An 18,652-nucleotide genomic window follows, 5' to 3' on the forward strand; every position below is an offset into this window, starting at 1 on the left:
GAATGCTCCAGCTGCATTTTGATTTAAATTAAGTGGCTAATTTATGTTGTGCTTCTTTGTTAGCTGCTAGTGATGGGCAAGCCCAGCAGCACGGATACAGAACAGCAGTAATGGACTTTGCATGACATGATTATTCACCAGTAAATGAGGCTGGGGACAGCCCAATACTGCTGTCACTTAAAGCTGTATTAAAGTGCCTGACATGGGCATGTTTCACTAAACACTGAGATGGCAGCTCCCAGAGTGATCACTGGGAATGTGTGGATAGGAATGGCAGATTCAAACCAAAGGAGCTCTATTGAGCAGGAGAAACTCCAAATTCTGCCAAGAGGATTTAAAAAAATTACCTATTAACGCCCTTTCAAATAATTATATCTTCTCAGATGCTCTTGGGGTTTATTTCTTCCTTCACGTAGCAAACTGTTCTCCTTACTTTTTGCAAGACTTAACAAGAGAGTGAGTTCAAATGTCAAAGTCAGTCAGTATTTTCTCAGATACCTTGTTCCCAGTTATGGCTAAGACTCTTCCATGCTGAATAAAAACAATAAATGATAGGAAACAAAATATGAAAGTGAACTGCAAGCACCATTCTTGCTCCCAGTTGATCAGATGCTAACTCAAAAACAACAAAGCTGAGAAGAAAATATTGCACTCCTGCTATTACTGGATCAGACTGGATCTTTTATTTTAGTTTGAGGTCAAGACAGATATATTTATCTCTGTATTTGCAGTGTCAAACCCCCATTGTCTGAACAACACCTAACACTGCACAATAAGCTCCCTTGAGCACTGAACATGTATTGTGCTTAATGTCCTGGACTCTCACTCAGGCTCCCACATGCTACATAAAGCAAATAAACAGCTATAAGGGACTAAAACATTTGAGGAAAAGCAGCAATACATTGGTCTTTCCACCTCTAGCTCAGTGGGTATTTGCTAGGATGTACTTCACGTAGATAGAGTTTGAAGTTTAGAGAAAGCTGACTAGAAGATAAAAGGCCCTGATAACCTTCAAAGCTCTGCATTGCTGTTGAAAAATGCTCACTTCCCACAAAAGTCTCCAATGGATTAGCAGCTTTGTGGTGTGTGAGCCCTCCCCATGGCCTTTCATTATATTTCATAGTCACTTAAGCCTTTTCCTAATAAAAAGACAATGCCAAGGGTGAGATTATGAAATACCCCAAAGTTAAGTTGATAACGGTTTAATTAAATGTTGCTCCCTAACAACATTTCTGGCATGGTTCTGGCAATAAAAAGGAAAAGTGAATGTTGCAATTGCTTCCTTTGCTTTTCCCATGACACTGCCTTTCAGAGCATGCTGCAGAAGGTCTGCTTACATGACATGGTTGCTAAATTCAGTTTTACACTGAGCACAAAGAATTAATTTTAAGTTTCGGTTTGGTATGGAGAAGGCTCTGTATGATCAGATTCTGTATGCTGCTTTTTAATTAAAATAATAGGGACAGGTCCTCAAAGGGAGTAGGAGAGCATAGCTCTGTTGAGGTGAGTATTTTCCAAGCCTTCCCTCAAAGTCAACAGCAAAAACTTCCTATTAAATCCACACTGTGCTTTCTGTGGAGATGCACATCTCTGTACAGATAAAGTTCATGCCACTTACAAGCAGGATTCACTCAATCAAGACAACAAATGCACGTTTCTCTCCTGTAGCTGTTCTTTTGGATGTTGCTTCATTCCTTCCTTCATGCTGCAAGTAATGGCTCTAAGTGCTACAGCCTTGCTTTCACCCTACAAGTAAATGGTTTCCTAATATCTTCTCTACAATAACTTCTACAGTGCTGTATTTTTTATATACTATACTTTTCCCATATGAAATCCAACTCTGATTCAATTTCAGCTTGGAAATTTTACTTTGATAAGGGCTTGGAGTCAGTGCCTCTTCATCTGCTGTTGTTCAAACAGGCAATGTGTACCAAAACATACCAAACATCAGCTATTTTCTGTGGAAGACATAGAGAGGAGTGATTAATTTTATATGGCCTCTTAAAATTGGACTGCTCTTATGGCTTTGAATTATATGACACAATAATTGTGTCTGTTGAAGCTCCATACATCCTTCCAGTAGACTTTCAGCACAATTATTCCTTAAAACACCCAAAGATTAGGATACACTTAGATTGTGTTAAATCAGTAGTACATGAGGGTACATAGGAGTTTTACCAAGGCAAACTGGATTAACTAAACTAAATTTTAAAAAGGCATAATGTCATAGAAATTAAATAAAGAAAAAAGATAAGTTCATTTTCAAAACTAGAAATGTCAATAAAAATATGGACAAGGAACACTTGACTGCATGAGAAGCAAAATTAATGAGATCCCACTGTGAAACTTAGCCATGGTACATTTACTAGGCAGTGTACAAAGCCATGAACTCTGAATCAGACCCCCCATATCACACACAGAACAGCCAAAAAAACATTTCTCACGTCTGCAAAAGCAGCAGCTTGCAGCAGTAGTTCATAGCATCATAGGTCTCGCCCACACTGGAACAACCTTCCCTCCTCTCCTGACCCATAAGGAACATTTTATTGATATTTCTCCCCAGACCAACACTCCTTTTCTGACTCAGCTGCAGCACCTCCTGATTTGTCTCCTCAGCAAAACTCTTGGCTTCACTTTTGCCGTGAGAACCACCATTCCCAGACGTGACTTTTAGGGTAACAACGGGAAACAACCCCTTTTCCCCTACAGCAACAGAACCAGAGTGTTTCATAGCATCACTGCTGCCTTTTCCAGCTGATTAGGCTGCCTCCTAACCAACAACAAAAGGAGTGTCACCTTGTTTTCTGGAAGAGGCACTGGACTTCACCGTTTTTAACTTTACTTTCCTGCCTCCACCAGCTTCTGTCTTGAACAATTTGGCATAAAAACATGGGTCAACAGGAGGGCTGCGAGCATTTTACAGCCCTGATCCATGGCACTCCATGCTGAGCAAACAGCACTGGGAAGCAATCCAGCAGACAGGAGTGTTTTTCAGACACTACTTGTCTCCTCCCTAAAAAGCTGCAATTTAGCAGTAGGTGCAGAAAGGCACAGCAGCAAAGACAAGGGCTCAGACATTTCATACACAGTATTTTGGACAATAGAACATTATTTCTTCACTGCATTCATAACAAATGCTCTTGAAAACACCAAGTGCAACACTAACAGCTAAACATAAATGGCATTTGATTATTTTATAAAGGTACCCCTGTGGTTTTGGACACAGCTTTAGTTGTTTATTTATCCCTACATAAGACAAGCTAGGCAGAGCAGACTCTGTTGTGTGTGGCAAGTGGGTGAGCAGCTCAGCTCAGCTCCTGAGCACAGCACTTGTGCCTCTTCAGGCAGGTGGAGGAATAGGAGCACTGCTGCCAAAGCAGTTCTCTCACACAGACTTTCAGGTCTTCTAATTCAGTGACATTAAACTAATGAACTGCAAAACTCCTGACCTCTGTGGTACTTTGGATTTTTAGAGTAGTAACAAACTTATTAACCTAGAATGATTAAATTTACAGTAAGAAACCATTTGCCTCTGTAATACTTCCTAGCAGTAGACAACCTGGTTCCTTTCTGCTTTCTGTTCCACAGAAAAAACCCCAAGAAGCAGTGCACCCACAACATGATGGTCCATATTAACAGCATTCTTAAGGAAAGGAACATTAATTTCATGCAGTGCTATAAATTGGACAAATGGGACAGTTTATTGGACAAAATGGGATGGATCACTACACAACACATGATTAGATCAGTAAGTTAGATTGGAACGAATTAGAAGTTGTGTGTTTCTGCATAATACAAATGGGAAAAAAAGTTACTTTAATTAAATGTGTGTGTACATGCTTTAGTGAGAATAGAAAACCACAAAGGATTACAGAAATAAAGGAGGAAACCATACACTGGATAGCTGGTTTAGGTATTCACACAGACTAAAGGAATTTGTGAGGTCAGTAATTTTCCATTTACAATCCTTCAGTAGTATTTTTGTTCATGAAACCTTGGATTTTAGATCTGATTCCTCTGAGATTTTCTGCCATGAATTAAGATTTATTTTATCTTATACAGTAATGCATTTATACGTTTAGCCACTAACAACTTTTCATAAGACACGGGATATTTGTCGACATTTATCTTTCAATCTCCCACAGTGTCAAACAAATCTTTGACACATGCAATGATACAAAGATGTGAATGCCAGATTACATAAAGAAATCACAATGATATTATTTCTTGGGAATTATTATTAGAACTGTAAGTCAGCATCTATTGCGGCACCTGGGATACAAAAATATGGTTTTCATATATTTTTAATCACTTATACTCATTTCAGATACAATTCTGTCAAGCTGTAAATGAGAATTATGTGTTATCTGAAATTACTTTTGTTCACTAACTATACAAGCAGTTTCAAATCAGTTTGCAACCACGAATTTTATCGCACTGCACAAGAGAAATCTCACGTTAATATCCAGGAGTGCAGCAGAATCAAATTCTTCAAAAAGACACAGATCTCTTGCTGGTTAAGAAGGCAAAATCAAAATTCTCTGTTTCTTCCCACCACTCCTTCAGTGAATTCATGCAACCCTGTGTCTGTTCTCACCTGTGCCCCAGTACCAGCTCAGCTTTCTGTGAAACCAGGTGGAGTCACGGCTCTGCAGGGCAACTCTGGCCTCTGGCAGATCCCCTGGGCTGCTCCCAACTAAATGGCTCAGGTACCATCAAAGGTGGCAGAGCTATTTTACCAAATACTTCTGAAAAACTGCAGGAGAAAAAATTTAAAATACCACAAGCAATGAACCTAACAAACAATGTTGTTGCTAAAAGCACAAAAGGTTACCTTTGGTTTCCAAAATGGAACTATCTTCTGCCATTACTTTTTTTTTTCTGTTTGGCTAACTAAAAAAATCTTACACAGTTGCATTCATGCTTCTTAGTAAAAAAAAGAACTTACTGCATAATTATTTGGTGAAGAAAGTGAAAAATAAAGTTAATGAAAATTATTAGGTCATTTTACATTCAAGTTAGAGGACAGAACGAAGTGTCAATATTCACTAAACACAAAGTAAGAAAGGAAAGTAAAAATAGTATTTGAAGAGGCATTTTAGTTATTTTTCGTTTATTAACAGTTTCATAAATTTGTATTTGGAATATATAATGCAACTAAAGCAATTTAAATATAGACCATGACAGAAAGGAAAATAGCATAAGAGCAATCAAAACCCCCTTTTCATAGATTTTCAAACCTGAGGTGGGAGTCAACCCTGACTGTTAATCCACTTTTTGTGTTCATGCTCCTCATTCAGGTTATTGCAAAAGTATATGCTAATGAAAGCACTTATAGAACAAAGTGTGTTTAAGTTGTTTAAAGCCAGGCCTTATTTAGATGGCATTCTCTGAAGTCTGTAACTCTTTTACTAAGACTCTTTGAAGAGGAGACTGCATTATGGGAGCTGTATCCAACAGTCGAATTCTCTCATGCTAGACCCAAAAGACTTTAAAAAGTTCAACAAACTGCTGGTGAATCTATTGTTTCTGGCACTCCTGTGACTGAATTCTGTTAAAAGGTCTGATATGAGGCACCAGAGCAGGTTAAACACCATATTTCTGTAAACTGTCAAGATTGTTAAACTGCTCTGCACATCTTTGTGGCCATTAGAAATCTCAATACCTCCAGTTGTTCCTTTATATTTTTTGCCTGCATACAGAAATTAATGTGAAACCACGTACTAGGTGAGAAATTCTCGGTATCACAAACGTACAGTAAATAAGCAAAGGTGTCTAGAACAGAATAACTTCCTGGCATTTCAGCTGTGATGATCTAATCCAAAACAATGGACTGCAACTCATTACTTTTAGAACTTGCTTCTGCATAAAGCTGATAAAATAATGTACTGTAGGCTTGGATAATTACAAAGCTGCAGAGGGAGGTTTACTTTAGAGTTATATCACATACTTTCTCTAGCAGTAAAATGACATAAATAAATGAGGACTAGTATAACTTCGACAGAACAAGAAAAACAGGACTATCAAAACTAAGACTAAATTCTTTTTTACGTACCCAGAGCACAGCATTGTAACTAAGTGGAGAATTGAGTATCAATAAGCAATTATTTGTCTGAATCACATAACATCAAGTAGGAGAAGATACATTATTCCAGAGTATTTCTGGATAAATAACAAATTGAGACATTTTGTCTAGATATAACTTTAACCACTAGAACAGTCGAGCATTGGAACAGGTTGCCTGGGGAAGTTGTGCAGTCCCAGGTGTTTAAGATTAATGTGGATAAAGTCCTGAGCAGCCTGGTGGCACCTGAGCTGACCCTGCTTCGAGCCTCAGGTTAGAGACCTTCAGGTTCCTCCCTGAATCATGCAGGGGGTCTGGGACACCCATTTTACAAATACTTTTTAAGTAAGTAGGAAACTCACAGGAACACCAACTACTGCTCTAGAAGACAGAAGCTTCAGACAACAGAGAACAGAAATAAGAAAAGCACATGTGGGAGCATAATAAATGGCATAAAGCAAAATAAAACTTTTAAAAATTGAATTAGCACCTCCCTAAAGGTAAAAAAGCAATATCTATCAAGTAATACTCTCAGATAAAAGACTGGAGAAAAGAACTGGAGAAAAAAATGTTTGTATGCTAGGAAATAATATTTTCTAGACCAAGAACCTCTTCAAAAATATTGCACAGGGAGGCCAGTGCATGAAGATAGGAACAACAAAGAGAAAAGGGAAACTCTAAATTATTCTAACAATTATTCTGTAGCTCCTTGCACTGCAGGGCTCTGCACAATTAACTAAGAGACAGTTGGGAGATAAACATGAGGTCGGCAAAAAAACCCTCTGAATAATCTGAAGGCTCTCATTTATTACTGAATTATAAAAGAGGTTCTAGGCTCTAGCATAAAAGAAATAAAGAGTTCTGAATAATAGATGCAGGTGTTCATATATGGCCTTATGAATAATTCAGAAAAATTAGCATCACAGACTTTTTTAAAGAAAAAAAGATAACATTGACACCAGAAGTAATGGCAATACCAAAATAAGCAGGGAGTGAGAGATGGCTGCAGAGCTGTGAGAAATGATGGAAGAGGAAAGGAAAACACCCAGAGGAAGTGAAGAGCTAAAAAACTGTTCTCAAGAACAGTGACACGAGTAATGACAGGGAGAGACAGAGTCCTTTGAACAGCAGAAGACTTTGCAAGCAGGTTCTTCAGCACAGCTGTGCTACCAACACAAGCATCTGTATTTTTTAGAACACTGAGAGCAAAAAAGAGGAAGGATAAGATGAAGGTATCAAAGTGATCGAGCAAGCAATAAAGATGACAGAAATGTAAATGAAAGGATTGATGGTACACACCTTGGCACCATAAAATGAGGACTACAGAACGGGAGAAAAAGTAATGTTACATTACAGGGGGTATTATGGGAAGATAATTCCCTGACAAGTGAATCATATAATGCTATTTTCAGGAATTTTTATTAGCATACTTTATTAAGAGAAGAAACTCTGCAAATTTAAACTAAAGATAGATTTAGGGAAATAGAGAATATTTTGGGGATTGGAGAGGCAGAGAATGGGCTTCTTAAAAAGTGAAAGGTCTTCCCACCACGTTTGTCACAGTACCAAAAGGGGAACAGACCATGCCACATTTTTGCTGAACTAGCACCACCAGAATCAGGAACACAGGCTGGACATCCAGTAAGGTGTCTGGAGCACATTCCAGTTCTGAATTCAAAAAGCATTTGCCACAGTAAGAGTTATACTTGCAAACTTACAGGCAATTCTGAATTTTCTTTGCACAAGGACTGTCCAACTTTCACTGAACGTGGCTGAGCAGACTGAAGGGGATGATCTCCAAACTGATTCATGGCCTACAGATGATCAACCCCATCCACAAAGGTGCTGAGGCAATGGAACCATCAAAATAGCTGAAACATGGATACTAACACATCTTAAAAGGTATGGAAAAAATTAAAAATCACTTGAAAAAGCAAGCCAATGGCACTACATTACTCACCCTTTGAGCAAAACAATTCCTGACATAAGGTTGGATAAAGCAGCATCAGTGCCAAGGCATACATTTGAATTCTTTCAGCAATTGCATCAGAGTCAAAGAAGAACCTTTGACCCAATACTGACAAGTAAGATATTGACCATCCAGCACAGTTCTCACAAATCACCACTTGTATTCAGTAAAAAATAAATAACCGAATTTCCATATTTTCCCTGAAGTTTAAATGAATATTTTTCATAATTTTTTTGGAACAAAAACTTGACTAGAACATGTCCTTAAAATAAGTAAATTTTTGAAAAAAACACATTAATACCTATTTAACTTCAAAGAAACATCATATTTTAGGACAATGACATCTACTTTTGCTCTCCAGTTCACCTTTAAGTAAATTTATGGAATAAATGTAAAGTGACTATAAAATTTCCATAGGATTCACTCACCTTCTCCCACCAATGGTCAGCCATCTTATTTCAAGACAGGATTCACTACTAATTGAAAGAATGAGATGTTCTGGTACCACCTTACCTTGAAATGAGACTCCATCAGGCAAGAGAAATTTTTAAAACACACTAGATAAGATTCACAAGAAAAAACTGACTGAAATAAAATATTCACTTGTGTTCATAATTTTCTCATCATCATTCATTCAACAATCATTCAACCAAGGCCAATTTCTTGGTTCTGACTTAAGCACATTAGCTAAAGTATAGAAGCACAAAAAGCCTTTAGCAAAATACAGCAGAAGTCACAGTCCCACACTCTCACTGAGACAGGTTGTTAATTTGAGTTTAATAAAGTCATATATTTTTATGACACACTTCCTAACAATGCACTATGTTCAACTATTTACAGCTCAACTATTTTAGAGGTCCACTCTGTCAGTCCACTGTAATGTACAAAATCCCCAGCTCAGCTGGCTTTATATTCAGTGCATAGACTCTACTTCATGGCCTCAAAGAAAAATATGGCACAGAAGACATCCAAACTTTTCTCATCAGCAGCAAATCGTCCTTATCTTGAAAGGAAATTTAAATTATTTGAATGAGAGTAATGAGCACAGTGTAGAATAAATACAGAAAATGAAGTATCTGGTATTTTTCATTAATATCCCATGCATGTACGTATTATAGTGATAAATATGTATTTTTGTTTTTCTAAAGCTGATTAACTGTATTTAACACTGCTGTATTCATTTTCTGAGCATTCATATTTTATGAGCTGGTGAAGTTAGTGTATATTGTGATTTCCATTTTTCAAATGCTGCATCACTTCTGGGTACAGGAGAGGGCATTATGATAATAAACGAGTAAAACTTCAGTGTGTGCATGCTGTACTCTCCATTAAAGCTAAATAGAGCAGTTTGTGATACAACTGATTTGTAGTCACTGCTGTAAACAGCAGCACACTTACACAGAGTAAGTTCATTGATCAGTAGATTTATGAAACTAACACAAAAACAAAGTCCACAGAGGTACATTAAAAAAACAAAAAGAAAACAATCAGGAAGGTACAAAAGAGAAAAGGTAGGGAAGAATGGAAGTTCAAGAGAGGAAACAAAGATACTCCTGGCTTTGCACAATTGCACCAAATTACTGGTACATACTCAATTTCATAACACTATTGAGAGATAGATCTAGTTTTTTAGATTTAGGGAATTTGAAGCCAATCAGGAAAAGGACAGGCTCACTTCATATGTCAGTCTAGTCACACATTGGATCCTGATTTCAGGTTCTGTACATTATATTAGAAATAACAGATATGATACCAAAATATCCACTGACTTCCATGTGTTCTGGTCAGAAATCAAGAGCAACACAAAAGTAACTCTTATTAAGTCCAACACGGCAATTCTCAAAACCTAAAGTCAACTAACACTCTGAAAACACCCAGTCTTTGTAGGCATCGATTTTAAATACTCCTGGCTTGCACAGAGATACTCAAGTCTTCACAGCACTGAAGAGCTTTAACTGTGGCCCAGAGGACTGGCAGGAGTGGAAGTGCAAGAGGGAGGCCAGGCTTAGGCAGGCAGCCAGCAGCACTGCCCTATGGAAATGCATCAGCTGGCTTCCCTCCGTGCTCCCTGCATTACTCAAAACCTTGAACTTTGGGTGACTAAGGTCATTATTTCAAGGAGGAAACAACTTACACACCTAGCAATCAACAGCAAGGTGTGGGAAGCTACTAATAAAAGTATTAACGCTCTTAATGGCAAATAAAGTGCTTTTTCTCTCACTTTCATCTCTATAAACTGCTTGCTCTAATTCATTTTGTCTGGCTCTTCTCTGTTACTTTGTATTTCACTATTGAACAGTGAAGACCCTAAATTGTTTTAGTTAATTCTGCTGAGAACTAATATACTGTCCCATTTTATGCTCCTCCGTTACCAGCTTATTTTTGATATTTCCATTTTTATTTTATGTTTGAATGTGAAATGCAAAATTAGCAAGAGTCGTTAAAAAAACCTCATAGAGCAATATGATACTACAATAGAGTTTACTTGCTACAGTAGGCACAGAGCAGCACATAATTAACTTAGGACAAAAAAACCCAAAACTATTAACTCATATGATAATTACAGCATGACTGATGCAATAGATATAAATGCAGTGAGTAAATTATGTGAACATGACCCAAAAGGATTTGGATCCATACTAAATGAAAATACCTCATGGTGATTTACTTAACCATTCAAAGAAGAAAAGTCAGCAGTGGTAAACAAATGAGTTCACCTGTCATCTGAATGTAACAGTTTACAAGCAACTGTGAGATTATTTCCACTGTTGTTAAGAACTGAGCACACAAGAACACCACCTGCACACTCATACACAGGATTTGTTTTTCCCTCTTCCTTTTGTGCTGCTCACACTTGTGTCCCAGATAATTGTTGGCTGTTAAGTCTGAAGCAATACCAACAGATACGCTGGGCCACTGGACAGAGTGTTTTTCAGCAGAATCACGCTTGAAATGAGGATAAACCAATGCTGATTGGCACAGGAAATGGGATCATGAGACAATTTTCAATTACAATAAAAATATCTTTATTGGAAAACGTCAGCCAGAGTGGGAATATCTCTGTCCTTCTCCACGTGCCAGTATCCTACAGCTCCTGCAAAAGAAGAGAAAAGGCAGCGCATGAAACAGTAACTTAGTGTGCTCCAAGCAGCACAGAGCCAATTTTTCCACCCTGCTTACCCTTCTCCTCCGCTTCCAGCAATTACTGGCAGGACACCGGCTCTACTCATTCTAGGCAGGACACAGAAGGACAGAGAAAGATTTAGTTCACTGTCAAAACCATTGATTTTTCTATACAACTGTAGTATACATTACAAGTGCACCACTGCCACGGAACATTCATTGAGATACTTACGTTCTGCTTTCCAAATCCGTGCATCATTTACTGAAAGAGACTTGACACCTAGGTAGCACCTCCAGGCAGCAGAAGGGCAAAGCAGCCCTGATTCACTGTGGCTGCACAAATATGGCACAGATCAGGTGTTTAGAGCCTCTCCTCCTGTGTCAAGATAACCTCAACACACAGTGAACAACCTTCTACTAATAGCAACCCCCCCATCTCAAACGACAGATCCCAAGCTCTCATGGACATGTCCAGATGGTACTCACTGCTTTGAAGCCTCGTCCCAGTCCTCTCTCAATTGGAAATATGAAGTGTCACTGGCAGTCTTGTGGCAGCTGTCTGCAGCACCACCTTTGACACGTGGATCTCACCTTTGCCCTGCTAGGCTTGTTTCAGCAGTGTACAAGTTACTGTCTACATATTTTTGCATCTGGTTAGACTGCAACTGAGCCCAAACAAAGGCCAAATCTCAACACTGCAACTCATTAGCACACCGTTGTGGTGTCAGTTTTAACACCTCCTCAGGCTCAGCACAGCATTTACTTAAATACCATATTCAAAATGCAGGTTCTGAGACTGACTGGGTATAAGGTCACATTTAAATACACAGCTGTCTGCTCAGTGTTGAAGCCATCCAATTACCTGTATTTCATGATAAAAAGTGTTTAACTCTGAGGCACACCAGCTGTGCAGGACCCGAGGGCACGTGCTAATCCCAAACCAGAATGTGCACATGATCTGTGCATGTAGGGACAGCACACAGCAAAGCCCCTTTGTGAGCAGGGGAGATGCTCTGTCCTCAGCTGAAATCCAACCTGGAAGCACAAGCCTCTTCTCCCTGAGGTGCCAAAGTTCTTGAAGCTGGCACAATAAAAGAGGCTTGGCTCCCTGGCACTAAGGGATACATGGAAACTTACCTGGAGGCTTATATACAACATCCATTTTTAAGGTTTCACAAATTCCTTTCTAACCCACAGATAACACTTGGACCTTATTAGTGCCCCCCAGTCAGCAGACAGGGGAACTCAGTACACATTCACCTTGGGAGTGACAGAATAACAATCCCTATGTATCATTAGGGATGATGCACAACCCTTTCTACAGACTGATACAGACCCCACCTAATGCAACTTCCTCCTCCTCCCAACCCAGACCCCAGGAAAACAGAGAAACCCAGACCAACTCTGGCTTTCTGAACTTATCAGTACACCTTGCTACCAGTTTTTGTTTTTCAAATTTCCGTTAAGTTTCATCATGAATGATCAGGAGGTTTAATTAGAGAGAACAGCAGAAACCAAATACTAGGGAAGGTCACCAGAGTAAGTTATATATATTAAAATTATTTCATGCACCCACTTCACAGAATTACTATTTTGATAAAGCATCACAAAAGGCAATTAATGACACACATAAGTTAGCCAGACAGTAAACTTTTAAAAAAAAATACAAGTTAATCCAACCCAATTCATTGCCAATACAGAAAGTGCAGATAAACTGGGAAAAAGACATATCAAGAAAAGTAAAGATGGTAGCACAGAACCAGGAAGGTAGATAGGTTACAAACTACTTAGATAAAAATCTGTCCCTCTCAACTAAACTAGAACCATATGCCCTAAACTGAGCCAAGATGTGAGGCAGCCTGAAACTTATGCACCAGATGCACTCTGGCTTTTATTCAGGAGATGTTTTCCTAAACAGGTACAACCACTGGCAGAGCTTCCTGCAGCCCCTGAGGAACCTCTGCTCCATCCATTGCTCTTACAGCACTTAGGCATCAGCTGTTCCTGTAAAACTCTCTCTTCTGCTGCTCATGTCTCTTTTCTCTGGAGATGATAAATGACTCTTCTTCCCAGCTAAGTGAATCCCATGGAAAGTGCTCAGGGTCTAAATCCATTTCATGCCTCAGGATGCTATTGTTATTTTGCAGCATACTTAAAAAGGACAGGTATTTCATAAGGCAAACTGAAAGATGAGGTCCCAAGAGCAAAGTCTTTAGTGAATTTGGAAATGGTCCCAAGAGCAAAGTCTTTACTGAGTTTGAAAAGATAAAAACCAGAAGGAGGTAATGAAAATTTGAGGCAGGATGAAGAACAATGGGATTCAAGGAGCGATGATGATGGCAGTAAACATTCCAAGTATCAATGCCTACCAGAAGAGCCCTTCTTAGTTCTTCAGAAATTTACCAACAGAGTACAGATGAAATATTTTAAGTGCATATTGATTATCAACAATGTAATTATTAGAAATATATGGTTTCATAGTTCTGGGGGATGATTGTGATCAGAATCTCTAATTTTGTGCAAATGGGAACATTAAAACAGTGTGCCATATGATCAGAAAAAGATCTACTTATTTTATACTATTAAAAAGGAATACAGGGAAAACTGAACTTAATTTCTTTATTTTTTAAACATGTATCATTTAGAACACATACAGTTTTGCTCATGTAACTGAACATTCAGCCTCTCTTCCAGCAAGGACTGGAGCATTACAGGGTTTTATAACAGATAAGAGCTTCTACATGGTAACTAAGGCAAGCGCTGGTTATTTATTATAATTTTCTGTTTGCTGCTGCAAAACATTGAGTTTCAGAGGAAAGAGTCCAGGTTCCCAGTTTTTGAGCTGTGCAAGGACTAACGAACTTTGTCTTTTTATTTCTGGCATACATGAAAAATGCTAAGTTGTTGCACTATTGCTTATCCTGCTCATCAGCAAAAACAACATTTGCAGCTTGTAAAAATCAAAATGCATCAGTCACAGTGCATGACACAAGGTCACAGAGTCAATCTGGTTAACTGGATCAGGTATTCCCAGAGTCTTGGGTGTATGTCATCTCAGCACAATGAGGAGGCAGTGAGAATAGGCACAGTGAAAATACAGCATGCACCATCTCCAGTGGTAACAGCTGCTCAGACTACAGAAAACTGAATACATATCACATTGTAGTCATTGCAAGGAAATATGTAAAGTTTAATAGGATCCCATTCTTGAGTTACTTTATTACTCTGCTCAATTAAATGCTATTTAATGATTCAGCACTTTCAAGGTTTTATATACCATTCATACTTCATTGACTTCAGCGAAGCTCCTGATTTTTCCAAAAAAGATGAGTAGTTCTAAGGAAAAATATTAAGTTTTTGTTTAAGCCTTAAGAATAAACAAATTAAAAGTAATGACTACATGTAAAAACTGCTACATAGGTTTCCTGTAATTCATGTGTGGGGAGATTGAGATTAACACATCAAAATTGTTTGTACCATTGATACTGGTTTAACTGGTAAGCAGCCTAAGGATGAAGACTACTTCATGTTATGTCTGTATTTCCATCAAAACTGCAGTGACTTGGCTGTTGATCTTTATTGGAGCATTTTATTTCCTGCCGTATCCACCATTAATTACTGTTACAGCATAAAAGACCATCGTTCTGGATCATCAGAGTAGGAGGTGTAGGTAAGTTTCTGGAACAGTCATGTTTGTTCATGTGTTGTAGCAGGTAATTCCAATACTCACCTTTGTGTTTCATGCCTTAGCACACCTTAACTCATTCTCAGTGTAAGAAATGAGTTAAAAAGGCAACTCCCTGTCTGAGGCACTGGCTTGCAGCTCAGAACATCCACGGATGACTCTCAGGTAAGGATTTCACTCTGCAGATGGGAGAACATGCTCCAGGGCCAGCTCCACAACAGCTGCTGCCTGTTGATCCAAAGTGACCATGTTTGCTGTCACAGATATTTGTCCTCATCAACAAATTTTTCACTGGAAGAGTAAACCATTCAGCTCTGAAGTGCAGTTAACCACTTGGGTCAAAAAATGATAATGAGCTGTTGATACTTGTACCCCAATGGTCTCCAATGCTGATGATGCATTACTTAGTTTTTTCAGTGTATAAAAGCTGCTTCTTTTCATAGTGTTTTTTTTAAACAATCTCTCTTGCTCATGTACACATTACCAATGACCATCCCACTTCCCATTGACACAGAATTATTCATACAGCTCGAATATTCTCAGTTTGTAGGAACATGGTGAAAACTTCTCCTTACTTTTGTGTTGGAAATGTGAATAAAACAGCATGAACCCTCATTGGTGAAATGCTGGGCACCAAAGCAGACCAGGTGCTCTCCTCAGAGCGCTCTGCTCCCGTACGAGGAGAGGACACAGCCAAGTCTGCGCCCGCTCACAAGGAGGAAATAATTTCTGTGGTACTGAAACACATCCCCAGAGAGCTGAGGAATCAAAATGCAGAAAGCCTGAGAAAACTTACTGCAACTGAGAATGTGAAGCACAGACAGATTAAAAGACCTTGCCCAAAGCCTGTCCAGGAGATTGCATCAGAGATAGATACTGAATCAATATTGAATCAAGTGACAATCAAACACAACAGCTTTCTTTTCTTTTTTTTTGTTTTGACTTGATGCACTAGAAAGTATAAACCATTTCCTTATCACCAGAAGTTTCATAAAGCTGGACCACATATCGATGACAATACTTCAATCCACAAATGTAAGGACATAGTGTCCCTTGACCACATACTTGGCTTTCATTTAATTCAGGAGGTGTTGCACATGAATGCATCAGAACCATACATTAATTTCTATATTTGCAACATTTAAAAACAGATGTGCCACATCAATATGCCTGCCTTTGTCTCTGCTATCCATACAAACAAACAGTGTAAATCAGTATCAGCAGCAATATTAAAGTAACAGGTGTTCAAGTTCTGGAATGCACAATATTGAATATTGTACGGAACACAAAACTGACAGCACCCAGATAGGAAAGGGAGTGTGAAACCATGAGCGAGGTTACAAAATTTAGTGTAGTACATAAACTGAATGCATCATTGTTGTTCTCAAAGTACTGTTTGTGAGAGAAGGGTCCAGCAGGAGGGAGATGTCACCAGGTAATGGAAAAGCAACAGACACTGCCTCTACTGAGCACTGGAATGGGCTGCCACAGGAGCTTGTGGGGGAAAACAGTACAAACTGGTCCACAACAGGATACACAAAGTCATGGACCACAGTTCCCTAACAGGACAGTAAAAGGACTGGCTATGTATGCACACTTCACTGATCCTTGAGTCTAGGAAAAAAAAAAAAGCCAACCCCCTGAAAAAAACCAAACGTAAATGACTACACTTCTACACTTATCTACCCTCCTTGGGAAATGGACACTAAAGTGAGTGTGTAGTTTCAGTGCACATTTCATCTGTCCCTTACAGAAAAATGTTCCCACTGACATGAGGTTTCAGCTGTGTCTACCATGGAAGGAATTCAGCTTGCCCTGGCAATCCAAGTTACATGGTTTACATGGTTTTCAAACAAAATTTCTGGAAGACAATGATGAAAATGGAATTTCTAAGGCAACTGAACCCACAAATGCAATGAAAAAAAGTGTTCTCTGGATTATGTACAAACAAAGCTAAGTTCAGCACCATCTCTACACTGTTGTTTTGTCTAGCTACAAAACACTCTTTGCACTAATTGCCATTATATTCAATAGTACAGAAGTAAACTCATCGTAGAGGCTTTACAGGAGAGTCCCTAATTTGATGAGCATATTGTCACTTGAACTCTCTGTGCACAGGGTGGGGATTTCTACTTTGCTACATGTACAGCAATGATTCCATGCATGCTTACATTTCCTAAGTAAATCTTCATAAAGACTAGAGTAGGATTTAAGAAGCACAAGCATTTCACTTTTGCATACGATTCCAGGACTTGTTTTTTTTCTAGCCCACAAGAAAAAACTTCAAGCCTCATTTTAGGCTACTGTCATAATATTTTCAGGCTTGAGACACAAGATTTCATTAATTTTTATGCCATCAGGATCTGCTCCAGTATTAAATAAAAAAGTCTTGAGAGCTACTCATATGAGAGGACTACTCTGAGCCAAGATTTCAGAGACTGGCTTTAGTTCAAGCCTTAAAGAGATGTCTTTAAAAAAAGAGAGGAAACTGGAAGTCTCAAAATAAAATTCAAATCATTCAGCTTTGCCTCTTGGGTAACACTTTCCTGCTTCTTACAGAAAGGTCCCCTCTAAGCATCCCATATATCTATACTCCTTATCCTCTCCCACATATATGCTTGTCCTTCAACTTGTATGCCTCAAGACTGCTGCTCACAATTTAAGTTAAGCAGGAAAAGCAGGATATATGCAGAGCCTTTCCAGCAACCATTTCCCACTTGTCCACTAAGTCTGTGAAGACATTTGCATTGATTGCACTGGCACTTTTCAAGCCTCATACAGAGTGAAGGGAAACACAGAACTTCTGGACCTCATGAACCAGTTCCCTAGAGAGAACAAGGCTCTAGGTATGGCAGAAATTCAAAAGCAGTAGGAGAAAATCCCTGAACCTCTGGCTATCCTCTTGTTACTGCAGCCTGTCATGCAGTTAATGTTCATCACCATAGTGGTTTCTTCACAATTTATACCTAACTGGTCAACAGAATCCCCATGTTGGCACTTCAAATTGATAGATTATAAGGCTCTTACTTTTAAAATCTAAAAATTCAAGTAAAACTTAACATAGGGAAAGAGCCTATTAAAAGTAACTGTTTTGTGACTTCAATAGGAATTTGCATACTTTTTATTATTGTGTTTTCAGTCATATTTAATGGCTTATGCAAGCTGTTCTTGCACAAAGAAACATTAACTCTGTTAAGGATGTATCTCAGCTTCCCCAAGCCTGAAGATCACCAGCTGAGAGGTGATCTGTAAAGCCTGTCATTCCATGAGGCTGTGAACACACCACAGAGCTGCAGCTGAGCCAACAGAACGTCATATTTTCCTTTCCAATATTGTAAAAGCAATAATTCCCTCCTTCGTTAGCTTTTTCCTAACCAATTTTACTTTTTTTATGGAATGATGGATCTTTGACTCCTTTCTTAAAAGTATTTCTCTGATTTGAGAGAATTATTTTTTATAAGATGTTTCTTATTAAACCTAGTTAAATTTAATATTGTAATTAACAACAAATTCTTAACAAAAGAAAAAAAAAACTCATTTAGAATTTACTTTCCTTTACATGAAAAAGTTAGTAACTCTACCCTAAAATCACATACAAAATACTATTCCTCAAGATGATATGGTCACATAACTTTTATGTTATGTTTCATTAAATACCAATGAAATACTAAAACATCATTATGTAAGTTTTAAACTCCATAGCAGTGGACAAAAAAAAATTAAACCTTCTTATAATTTCAAATGTAATCGGTAAGTATAAAAGGAACCAAATCCAAAACCCAGTCAGGGAGGTCATGGGAGTCTTCCTATT

General features: G+C 38.4%; 1 protein-coding gene across 1 annotated transcript in view; it reads right to left on the reverse strand.

Annotated features, from left to right (window-relative positions):
- NRG3 (neuregulin 3) overlaps nt 1–18,652 on the reverse strand; it is a 349,388-nt gene that overhangs the window by 55,349 nt on the left and 275,387 nt on the right. The gene's annotated exons all lie outside the window — the stretch shown is intronic.

This window comes from Sturnus vulgaris, chromosome 8 (genome assembly GCF_052056855.1).
Source record: "Sturnus vulgaris isolate bStuVul1 chromosome 8, bStuVul1.hap1, whole genome shotgun sequence".
Classification (NCBI taxonomy): Eukaryota; Metazoa; Chordata; class Aves; order Passeriformes; family Sturnidae; genus Sturnus; species Sturnus vulgaris.